Source organism: Rutidosis leptorrhynchoides, chromosome 5 (assembly GCF_046630445.1).
Source record: "Rutidosis leptorrhynchoides isolate AG116_Rl617_1_P2 chromosome 5, CSIRO_AGI_Rlap_v1, whole genome shotgun sequence".
Lineage (NCBI taxonomy): Eukaryota > Viridiplantae > Streptophyta > Magnoliopsida > Asterales > Asteraceae > Rutidosis > Rutidosis leptorrhynchoides.
The window spans coordinates 185,368,342-185,381,151 of record NC_092337.1 but is presented as its reverse complement, the minus strand read 5'-3'; positions in this window follow the sequence as shown (position 1 = coordinate 185,381,151).

The window sequence follows — 12,810 nt, the reverse complement described above, 5'->3', positions numbered from 1 at the left end:
ATCATAATCGAGCCAAGGTAATGCAATCAAGACCGGGACATGGTGATTGATCACTTGAATCTAAGTGAAAGACGAACATAAGGTCCCAAAAACATTATCAACACCACCATCCACCCTTCATTGCACTCAATTCTTAAATTAGATCTTAGCATCTAATTTAAGATTGATCAATTGGTGCCATCCGTGGGACCGGAAATAAAATTGAATTAAATAAATCTATTTCGTGTAATCAAATGATTTAATGGTGAATTCAATTGTAATCTTGTTCTTGTTTAATGATCTGCGGGTTTTTTCATCTAATCGAAAGCGTTATTCTAAAATGACAAAGCATAACAAAAAGAAGAGTAATAGCGCAACCGATATCTGTGATTTTAGAAGTTCGACGTCACTTGATTTTCAAACAAGTCCTGAGGTTCGCAAGCAAACAAAATATTTGCTTGCTAAATCATCAGGAAGCATAATCGCTCATGAAGGAACGCAGCAAAATGTTGTAATTGAAAAAGTAACCGTGGCTAAACGCAATGGTCAGCAAACTACAACCAATCGTGAAGAGAATACGGTGAAGGTTAATCATGTCAATCCCTAAGGGAGCACAGACAAAAATTCAGCGAATGGAAACACTGCGAATACTGTCAACAAAAATGCAGAAAAAGACACAGCAGTTAAAACTGCAAAGCGCATAATACTGCCCTTAGAGACAAGGCAACTGCTTCAAGAGAAAGGTCTTGACCTTCATTATTTCGCTAAAGTATGAGTGGCCACTTAAAGATGCTTTGTCGCAAAAACAGCAATTGGTCATAAATAATAGCGATGATTCGACTAAAGATATGCGCGATCGCAATGCGTTTGGGTCACATGTGTTACTTTTAAAGAAAGCGAATCATTCAAAAATAAAGCGCCGACTCTCTGACAATTTAGAGAGTGATCCTGAAATTGTTGAAGTTACGAAGCTTAAGCGTAAAAGGCCTGGAACACCGATTCCGCGGTATATGGAAGAAGGTGGAAATTCGCAAGCAGCAGAGAAAGAAAGTGCACAATCATTTCTTGCGGATATATTTCACAATATTGCGCCAAAAGATATGCAATATAAGTTTGATCAACCTGATGTTATTCAGAAGATGATTGAAAGATACTGTGCAGAAACAAAAGAAACGCGAACTAAAACAGTGACAGAAATTACTTCGGTGACAGACAAATTCGTCTCGCATATTTTTGATTATTCAATAATGACACCAACAATTGTGCCTGCAACTTTAGGCGTGTATTCAGACTAAACTAATCCACTAGATTTTTTGCAGCGGTTCGAAGGGGTTGTGAGTACATATAATTGGGATGAGCCTGTTGCGTGCAGAGTTTTTCCCATGGTTTTGCAAGGCTTAGCGCGGGAGTGGTTCCACCATTTAGACGCGCATAGCATTGCTGGCTTTATTGATCTACGTGAAAAATTCCTAATGTAGTTTCAAAACCTATTGCCGCAAAAGAAGACTCGCGTTGAATGCCATGATATCAAGCAAGGATTCAAAGAAATGCTAGGTGGATTGCTTACGCGCTATATTTATGAATGTCAAAAGATACCAAATCTGCATGAAGATCAAAAGATTTCTGGTTTTGTCCATGCAATCAATCCGCAGAAACATCCCACTTTAGTGCGGAGATTGCGCAGAGATGTGCCACAAGCCTTTGCAAAGGTTATGCAGGAAACTTACGATTACTTTCGTTGTGGTGAAGATAGCAACATTACCCAAAACTGCAATTGGGGTAAGGAAAGAATCTGGCGAGATAACCATGATTATTATCATGATGGTAACCAAGATAATTACCGCGATAACAATCGTGAATCAGACTATCAACGAAGAAATAACAATGGTGGTTACCAGTGCAATGATTGACAGCCCAATAATGGTGACAATTGAAATGTCCCGTTCATATTAATTATAAACGTTCCATATTAATTGATTTCGTCGCGAGGTTTTGACCTCTGTATGAGACGTTTTTCAAAGACTGCATTCGATTTTAAAACAAACCATAACCTTTAAAATATTACGACGATTATCAAATAATGATAATCTAAAATATAGCATTTTTCACACGACCATTACATAATGGTTTACAATAATATTACACATCAACATAAGTCTTTGAATGCAGTTTTTAAACAATATTATACAAGAATGGACTCCAAATCTTGTCCTTAATTTAGTATGCAACAGCGGAAGCTCTTAATAATCACCTGAGAATAAACATGCTTAAAACGTCAACAAAATTATTGGTGAGTTATAGGTTTAACCTGCATATTATTAAATCATAATAATAGACCACAAGATTTCATTTTTATAACACATCTCTTATCAGGCATTTCGCAAACTGCATAGAGATAAAAATCATTCATATGTTGAACACCTAGTAACCGACGTTAACTTAATGCATAGAATATCCTCAAAACAGAACCTCTCGTCTGTATAATAATCTCGAAGTACTAAACCATCCATAACCTGAATGGGGGTTGTTAAGCCCAATAGATCTATCTTTATGATTCGCGTCAATTAGGGGCCATTTCCCTAATTCTTAGGCTACCAGACTTGAAGGGCGATATTCGGTTTAATAATCCAACCATAGAATGTAATTTTGCGTACTTTTGTCTATTTTGTAAAACATTTATAAAGCTGCATGTATTCTCATCCCAAAATATTAGATTTTAAAAGTGGGACTATAACTCACTTTCACATATTTTTACTTCGTCGGGAAGTAAAACTTGGCCACTGGTCGATTCACGAACCTATAACAAATATGTACATATATATCAAAGTATGTTCAAAATATATTTACAACATTTTTTAATACGTTTTAATGTTTTAAATATTTTCAGTCAGCTGTCCTCGTTAGTAACCTACAACTAGTTGTCCATAGTTAGATGTACAGAAATAAATTGATATATATTATCTTGACCCAATCCACGACCCAGTGTATACACGTCTCAGGCTAGATCACAACTCAAAGTATATATATTTTTGGAATCAACCTCAACCCTGTATAGCAAACTCCAACATTACTGCATATAGAGTGTCTATGATTGTTCCAAATAATATATATAGATGGGTCGATATGATATGTCAAAACATTTGCATACGTGTCTATCGTTTCCCAAGATTACATAATATATTAGAATACATGTATAATACAATATAAGTTAGCTAGGATATGATTTGTATAGATTTGTAACCAATATTCACGTAGCTACAACAAGTACAAATATCCAATCTTGTTTTACCCATAACTTCTTCGTTTTAAATCCGTTTTGAGTGAATCCAATTGATATGGTTTCATATTGAACTTAAGTTTATGAATATATACAGAAAAATTATAAGTTTATAGTTGTAAATACAGGTTACAAGTCATTTTTGTAAAGGTAGTCATTTCAGTCGAAAGAACGACGTCTAGATGACCATTTTGGAAAACATACTTCCACTTTGAGTTTAATCATGAGTTTTGGATATAGTTTTATGTTCATAAGAAAAATCATTTTCCCAGAAGAACAACTTTTAAATCAAAGTTTATCATAGTTTTTAATTAACTAACCCAAAACAGCCCGCGGTGTTACTACGACGGCATATATCCAGTTTTACGGTGTTTTTTCGTGTTTTCAGGTTTTAAATCATTAAGTTAGCATATCATATAGATATAGAACATGTGTCTAGTTGACTTTAAAAGTCAAGTTAGAAGGATTAACTTTTGTTTGCGAACAAGTTTAGAATTAACTAAACTATGTTCTAGTGATTTCAAGTTTAAACTTTCGAATAAGGTAGTTTTATATATATGAATCGAATGATGTTATGAACATCATTACTGCCTCAGGTTTTGTGGATAAACCTACTGGAAATGAGAAAAATAGATCTAGCTTCAAAGGATCCCTGGATGGCTTGAAAGTTCTTGAAACGGAATCATGACTCGAAAACAAGTTCAAGTAAGATTTCCACTCGAAATAAGATTGTTATAGTTATAGAAATTGAACCAAAGTTTGAATATGAGTATTACCTTGATTTAGAAAGATAACCTACTGTAAATAACAAAGGTTTCTTGATCTTGGATGATTACTTGGATTGGATTAGAAAGCTTGGAAGTGAGCTAGCAAACTTGAAAGTATTCTTGATTTTATGTAACTAGAACTTATGGAATTTATGAAGAACACTTAGAACTTGAAGATAGAACTTGAGAGAGATCAATTAGATGAAGAAAATTGAAGAATGAAAGTGTTTGTAGGTGTTTTTGGTCGTTGGTGTATGGATTAGATATAAAGGATGTGTAATTTTGTTTTCATGTAAATAAGTCATGAATGATTACTCATATTTTTGTAATTTTATGAGATATTTCATGCTAGTTGCCAAATGATGGTTCCCACATGTGTTAGGTGACTCACATGGGCTGCTAAGAGCTGATCATTGGAGTGTATATACCAATAGTACATACATCTAAAAGCTGTGTATTGTACGAGTACGAATACGGGTGCATACGAGTAGAATTGTTGATGAAACTGAACGAGGATGTAATTGTAAGCATTTTTGTTAAGTAGAAGTATTTTGATAAGTGTATTGAAGTCTTTAAAAAGTGTATAAATACATATTAAAACACTACATGTATATACATTTTAACTGAGTCATTAAGTCATCGTTAGTCGTTACATGTAAGTGTTGTTTTGAAACCTTTAGGTTAACGATCTTGTTAAATGTTGTTAACCCAATGTTTATAATATCTAATGAGATTTTAAATTATTATATTATCATGATATTATGATATATAATATATCTTAGTATGATATATATACAGTTAAAGTTAGTAGTCTTATTTTTACATATGTATTTCATTGTTAATACACTTAATAATATATTTACTTATCATTTAACATAATTAACCAAGTGTATCAATATCTTAATATGATTCATATGTACCTAGTAAGATGTTGTTATAACGATAATCGTTATATATATCGTTTTCGAGTTTCTTAAATTAATAGTCTCATTTTTATGTATATAACTCATTGTTAAAATACCTAATGAGATACATAATTATAATAAAATCATGTTAACTATATATATAACCATATATATGTCATCGTATAGTTTTTACAAGTTTTAACGTTCGTGAATCATCGGTCAACTTGGGTGGTCAATTGTCTATATGAAACCTATTTCAATTAATCAAGTCTTAACAAGTTTGATTGCTTAACATGTTGGAAACACTTAATCATATAAATAACAATTTCATTTAATATATATATAAATATAAACATGGAAAAGTTCGGGTCACTACATAGTGCGTAAGCAGCATCATGTCCCACTTGTTCGAGATAGGTATTCCACCATGTTAACGTAGTACCTGTGAAGGTATGCGTGGCGTACTTTACCTTATATTCCTCAGCACATTTGCTTATAGCAAACACAGATTCGACCTTTTCGGCCCATCGTTTCAGTCCAACTGGTCCTTCAGTTCCATCGAATTCTAGAGGTTTACAGGAAGTAAAAGCCTTGTAGGAGCATCCTACACGGTTTCCTGTGGAGTTAACTCCACTGCTAGACCCTGAGTTATTGTTGTTTTGCATTGTAGCCTGTACTGCGGCTATATTTGCTGCAAGGAAAGCACGGAAGTCTTCCTCACTCATGTTCAAGTTCTGACGAGTAGTCGGTGCCATTTCCTTCAAAAATAGCCAAAAGAATTAAGTTAATCATATAGAATATTAAGAGTAGTCAATAGTATTCCGTAGCATAATATGAACTCATTTATAAAAGCTTTTTCTTCATATTAGCGTTTTATAAGTTTTAATTCGGGTAATACCTACCCGTTAAGTTCATACTTAGTAGCTAACATACAATTTAACTACTACAATTCTATATGAAAACTGATTATAATAATATTTCACATTCAAACTTTTATACAATATTTTGCAAACTTATAATACCACTATTTTACATATAGCATGAAATATAGCACATAAAAACTCTGATACAAAACAGTTGCGAAGACAATTCTAGTTAATACGCAAGTCGTTCAACAAAGGCAATAAAGACACGTAATTCATACGTCCAGAAACAAGTCATGCATTCTGGTTTTACTATGACTACTTCCCATCCTTGGTCTTGTGGAACATAACCGTTGTGATCGTTGACAAGACAGCATGTTGTAATGTCGTCAAAAGGACGAGGGTTTCGTAATTTCCAACAGCTCCGTAATAATCTAAAAACTTTGTTTCTCATCTCAACTACCGAGTCCATCACTTGTGGGAATGTTTTATTTAAAAGTTGCAACCCAATGTTCTTTTTCTCAATTTGATGAGAAGCGAACATTATTAACCCGTAAGCATAACATGCTTCTTTATGTTGCATGTTAGAAGCTCTTTCTAACTCACGAAATCCTATGTTTGGATATGTTGAGTCAAAATAGGTTCTTAATCCGTAGCGTAAAATTGCATTTGGGTTCCCCGCATTTAACGTTTTAAAGAAACACGGCGTAACGTATGGTCTCCCCAATGTGATATAGCCCACCTATCAAAGGAAAGCCTTTTACAAACTAAGGCATTTCTGGAAAGTCTTTCAAATGTTTGACAAGTTAATTTCGCCATAACTAAATGTGCTGATGAATTCTAACCGACTCTAGACAAGATTTCCTCAATCATATCCTCTGGTAGGTCTTCTAAAATATTCGGTTGTCTACCCTTAACGTCCATTTTGTTTTTATACTGTAAAATAGACAAGGATTAGATTCGTAAAAGATAATTAACAAACAATACAAGCAATTTTTACATAGAACATAAAAGTACAAGCACACTATATTACATATATTACATAACATGATTACAACTCTTTAATCCGACTCACTCGTTTCTTCTTCTTTGGACTTGGTTCGTTTTGCTAATTTCCTAGGGATATATGATTCTCCCCTAATACGAGCTGTCATTTTCCACAATGGTTTAGAAAAACCTTGTGGTTTAGAGGTTCCCAGGTCATTGTTACATTTTAGGAAATACGGATGTTGCCGATACATATAAAGTTCATCGGGGTTGGAATCGGGTTTCTCTATTTTTATACCTTTTCCCTTATTATTTTCTTTCGCTTTATTAAATTGGGTCGAGGTAATTTCTATAACATCATCGGAATCCTCATCGGGATCCGATTCATCAGAAAATTGGTAATCTTCCCAATATTTTGCTTCCTCGGCGGAAACACCATTGGCCATTATTAACCTTGGTCCGTTGGTTGAGGATTTTCTTTTATTTAACCGTTTTATTATTTCCCCCACCGGAACCTCTTCTTATTCCGGTTCCTCTTCCTCCGGTTCCTCCTCTTCCGGTTCCTCCTCCTCCGGTTCCTCCTTTTCTGGTTCCTCCTCTTCCTCGGGAATTTGTGAATCTTCCCAATATATATTCGACTCTTCATTATTATTAGGTGAGTCGATGGGATTTGTACTAGAGGTAGACATCTATCACACAATATCAAAACACGTTAAGAGATTAATATTTCACATAATATTTACATGTTAAAAATATATAGTTTCCCACAAAATTTATTAACCAATCATTTTCAATGAAAAGCGCGGTCGAAGTCCAGACTCACTAATGCATCCTAACAAACTCGATAAGACACACTAATGCAAAATTCTTGTTCTCTAAGACCAACGCTCGGATACCAACTGAAATGTCCCGTTCATATTGATTATAAACGTTCCATATTAATTGATTTCATCGCGAGGTTTTGACCTCTTTATGAGACGTTTTTCAAAGACTGCATTCGATTTTAAAACAAACCATAACCTTTAAAATATTATGACGATTATCAAATAATGATAATCTAAAATATAAAGTTTTTCACACGACCATTACATAATGGTTTACAATAATATTACACATCAACATAAGTCTTTGAATGCAGTTTTTAAACAATATTATACAATGATGGACTCCAAATCTTGTCCTTAATTTAGTATGCAACAGCGGAAGCTCTTAATAATCACCTGAGAATAAACATGCTTAAAACGTCAACAAAATTGTTGGTGAGTTATAGGTTTAACCTACATATTATTAAATCAAAATAATAGACCACAAGATTTCATTTTTATAACACATCTCTTATCAGGCATTTCGCAAACTACATAGAGATAAAAATCATTCATATGTTGAACACCTGGTAACCGAAGTTAACTTAATGCATAGAATATCCCCAAAATAGAACCTCTCGTCTGTATAATAATCTCGAAGTACTAAACCATCCATAACCTGAATGGGGGTTGTTAAGCCCAATAGATCTATCTTTAGGATTCGCGTCAATTAGGGGCCATTTCCCTAATTCTTAGGCTACCAGACTTGAAGGGCGATATTCGGTTTAATAATCCAACCATAGAATGTAATTTTGCGTACTTGTGTCTATTTTGTAAAACATTTATAAAGCTGCATGTATTCTCATCCCAAAATATTAGATTTTAAAAGTGGGACTATAACTCACTTTCACAGATTTTTACTTCGTCGGGAAGTAAGACTTGGCCACTGGTCGATTCACGAACCTATAACAAATATGTACATATATATCAAATTATGTTCAAAATATATTTACAACATTTTTTAATACGTTTTAACGTTTTAATTATTTTCAGTCAGCTGTCCTCGTTAGTAACCTACAACTAGTTGTCCATAGTTAGATGTACAGAAATAAATTGACATATATTATCTTGACCCAATCCACGACCCAGTGTATACACGTCTCAGGCTAGATCACAACTCAAAGTATATATATTTTTAGAATCAACCTCAACCCTGTATAGCTAACTCCAACATTACTGTATATAGAGTGTCTATGGTTGTTCTAAATAATATATATAGATGGGTCGATATGATATGTCAAAACATTTGCATACGTGTATATGGTATCCCAAGATTACATAATATATTAGAATACATGTATAATACAATATAAGTTAGCTAGGATATGATTTGTATAGATTTGTTACCAATTTTCACGTAGCTACAACAAGTAAAAATATCCAAACTTGTTTTACCCATAACTTCTTCGTTTTAAATCCGTTTTGAGTGAATCCAATTGCTATGGTTTCATATTGAACTTAAGTTTATGAATCTATACAGAAAAATTATAAGTTTATAGTCAGAAATATAGGTTACAAGTCGTTTTTGTAAAGGTAGTCATTTCAGTCGAAAGAACGACGTCTAGATGACCATTTTGGAAAACATACTTCCACTTTGAGTTTAATCATGATTTTTGGATATAGTTTTATGTTCATAAGAAAAATCATTTTCTCAGAAGAAAAACTTTTAAATCAAAGTTTATCATAGTTTTTAATTAACTAACCCAAAACAGCCCGCGGTGTTACTACGACGGTGTATATCCAGTTTTACGGTGTGTTTCGTGTTTTCAGGTTTTAAATCATTAAGTTAGCATATCATATAGATATAGAACATGTGTTTAGTTGATTTTAAAAGTCTAGTTAGAAGGATTAACTTTTGTTTGCGAACAAGTTTAGAATTAACTAAACTATGTTCTAGTGATTACAAGTTTAAACCTCCGAATAAGATAGCTTTACATGTAAGAATCGAATGTGTAACAACCCAACCCAAATTACAAACGATCACGCGGAAAATTGAAATAAAAAAAAAATTTCTTTGTGCAGCTGGTGGCGCTGCGCGCCATTCCCATGCGCGGCGCGCAGAATGGGTCTGGCAGCCCGCTGTCCAAAAAGTCCCCAAATACGAAAATGTTCGGCCACTTCCCAACGTAAATAGACAAAACGCTTTTCACAACACAATCATATAAGTAAAACTAACACGTTCCATTAATAAAATAAGTTTTACGAACCCGGGCCCACATATGCCCAAATTTTCCCTTAAGTACAAAATACAAGTTCGAACACAAGAGTTTAAGTTCCAACAAGACCACGAGCATGATGTTGGGGATAAACTACCCAAATCCTAGGTCGAATCCAAAAGTAATACAAGTAAGCATCAAAAGGGAAAAATCATCTAAATCCCGAGCATACCCTTGCCAAATCCGCTTCCGTACCTAAAAATGTAAACAACGAGAGGGTAAGCTAATGCTTAGTGAATACAATACTTATACATATACATATGTAATTTACCTACACGCATCCACTTACAATACCATGCAAACAAAATGCATAAACGAGCTAGCAACACCAAACATACGACTAGCAACAACGTTAGTATATAAACCGTCACAATAATATACTAAAATCAAAACAATGCATAAATATAACAAACCATTCCCCGCTATGGCACTACCGACTTGTAGACGACCAATAACATCGAGTCTCACTCGTAAGATGCCACCGACTTGTGACTCATCATAAGGTGTCACCGACTTGTGAATCACCAAAGGGTGTCACCGACTTGTGAACTACCCACCAATATCTATGGGTCACCGACTTGTGAACACCATGTGACATCACCGACTTGTGAAGCACCACCAATAAGTGTCACCGACTTGTGAATCACCCGCCAATACATACGAGGTCACCGACTTGTGAACCTCCAAGAGGATCACCGACTTGTGAATCTCCTAACGAGACACTACCGACTCGTAGTTCTCTTCACCCATAGCCTCAATAAGTCACCAACTTGTGACATAATGCCCAATACTCACGATGTGGCGCCTAAGGCCCACATTGCGTACGAGTAAATAAACCACATACATACATGTATAAACATTCCACTCACCTCGATTACTTGAAGAAGTGCAACTCGCAAACTTGAACTTCTTCCACCGACTTCACGTATATCACCTACGCAAATCATACATGCAAATAAGCTACAACTTAAGCCTATTCGACTTAAAATATCACAAGTGTAATTTCGACTATTTACACTTAACCAACTTTGACTAAGTCAAATCTCACCCGAACCACTCATAATCACAATCGAATAGTGATTATGTCCCACTAATACATTTTGCAAAGTTTGATCAACCAATCCCCCATTTGGACTCACGACCCGCCCAAATTGACATAAAGTGCAATCTACGCCTTTTTGCACTTTTAACGATACTCGAAAGTCCAAGACTAACGAGACCACTTCCCGCGTTCCTGAAATACCTAAATACACCTCTTTTAGGCTTTAGATGCATTTTAGATCAACATTTACACAAAAACCCATTTTGACCTAAAAACTAGTCAAAACACCAAATTGCAAGTTTACACCCTTAATCACTAACAATCCAAGTTAGCTAGTGATTTCATCAACAAATTTAGTTTACAAACTAACAACATCATCATCCAACCCTAAACCCACCAATATTAGGGTTCTTACACCAAAACTTAACCCATTTACCCCAAACTTCCAAGAAATGGGGTTTACATCCACTTTAACGCAAACCCTAGCATCATAAACGAATTAACACAACTAAATCCGAATTAGGGTTTTACCTTTTGAAGAAAATGAAGCTAGCACAACCACAACACAAGAAATGAGCTTCAATTTGATGAACCCAAGCTTCCTCCTTCACAATCCAAGCTTTCTCTCACTTGTTTCTCACTCTAAAATTTGGGGATGAAGAAGAGAGGATATGGATAGGATTGTGGATGTGAATGAGGCCCCCAAACTGCATTTTGTGGCCTAAAACCGTCCATATGCTAAAGGACTATAATACCCCTCATTTAAACACTTTAAAATGCTGAAAAAACGCATCAGACGCCTTCGAAGCGCCACTCCAAATGGTGGAGCGCCGCTCCAACCTACAGGTCAGTTTTCAGAAACTTGTTTTGGCCATAACTTTTTGATCGTAGCTCCGTTTTCGATGAATCAAATATCATTGGAAACGTAATAAGATTTTATTTCCAATGGTGAGGCTTTGAAACATCAACTCAAACTTTATTTGGGGTTGAAAAGATACGTACACACCTTGTCACTTCAGACAACGTCCAGTTTCCTTCGACGTTCAAGCAAGCAACATGTACATGCTTCGTACACTTCATACGCGCATCGTACACCATAAATACATTATGTATAATAAATATTTGGGTCTTACAACTCTCCCCCACTTAAATTGGATCGCGTCCTCATGATCTAACCCTCATCGCGAACAAGGACAACACACTTTTCTCAAGTTTTTGAGTCCTCACACAATCTCGTACCCCTTCGATACCGCCATTGCATCCTATGAGTCCCACATCCTTGGAACGTAACGTCCCATCCACACAATAATCCTCCATGATCTCTTGGCACACTCTAATTTACAACTCAGAGTATCCTTTCCAACTGTCAACTAGTTTGGGTCATCCGCACCACGCACACGGTGATGGAATTTCCCGCAACTTTTCGGTACTTCCAACCGACACACAACCCCAAAATTCCCAAAACTCGTCCGCCATTACACGGTGAACATCATTTCGATCGGCCATTAAAGATGATCTTGTATATCTCTACACGAGACGATCCAAATTAACACTCTACGTCTCTAGTCGGCTCCCAAAACGAGACGACTTCCGGCAAATTGCTCAAACATGCCTACCAAACCGAGGGACCACCGTACCCTCCGGGTACATACTCCCCTGAAATGTCCCGTTCTTATTGATTTCGTTGCGAGGTTTTGACCTCTATATGAGACGTTTTTCAAAGACTGCATTCATTTTTAAAACAAACCATAACCTTTATTTCATAGATAAAGGTTTTAAAAAGCTTTACGTAGATTATCAAATAATGATAATCTAAAATATCTTGTTTACACACGACCATTACATAATGGTTTACAATACAAATATGTTACAACAAAATAAGTTTCTTGAATGCAGTTTTTACACAATATC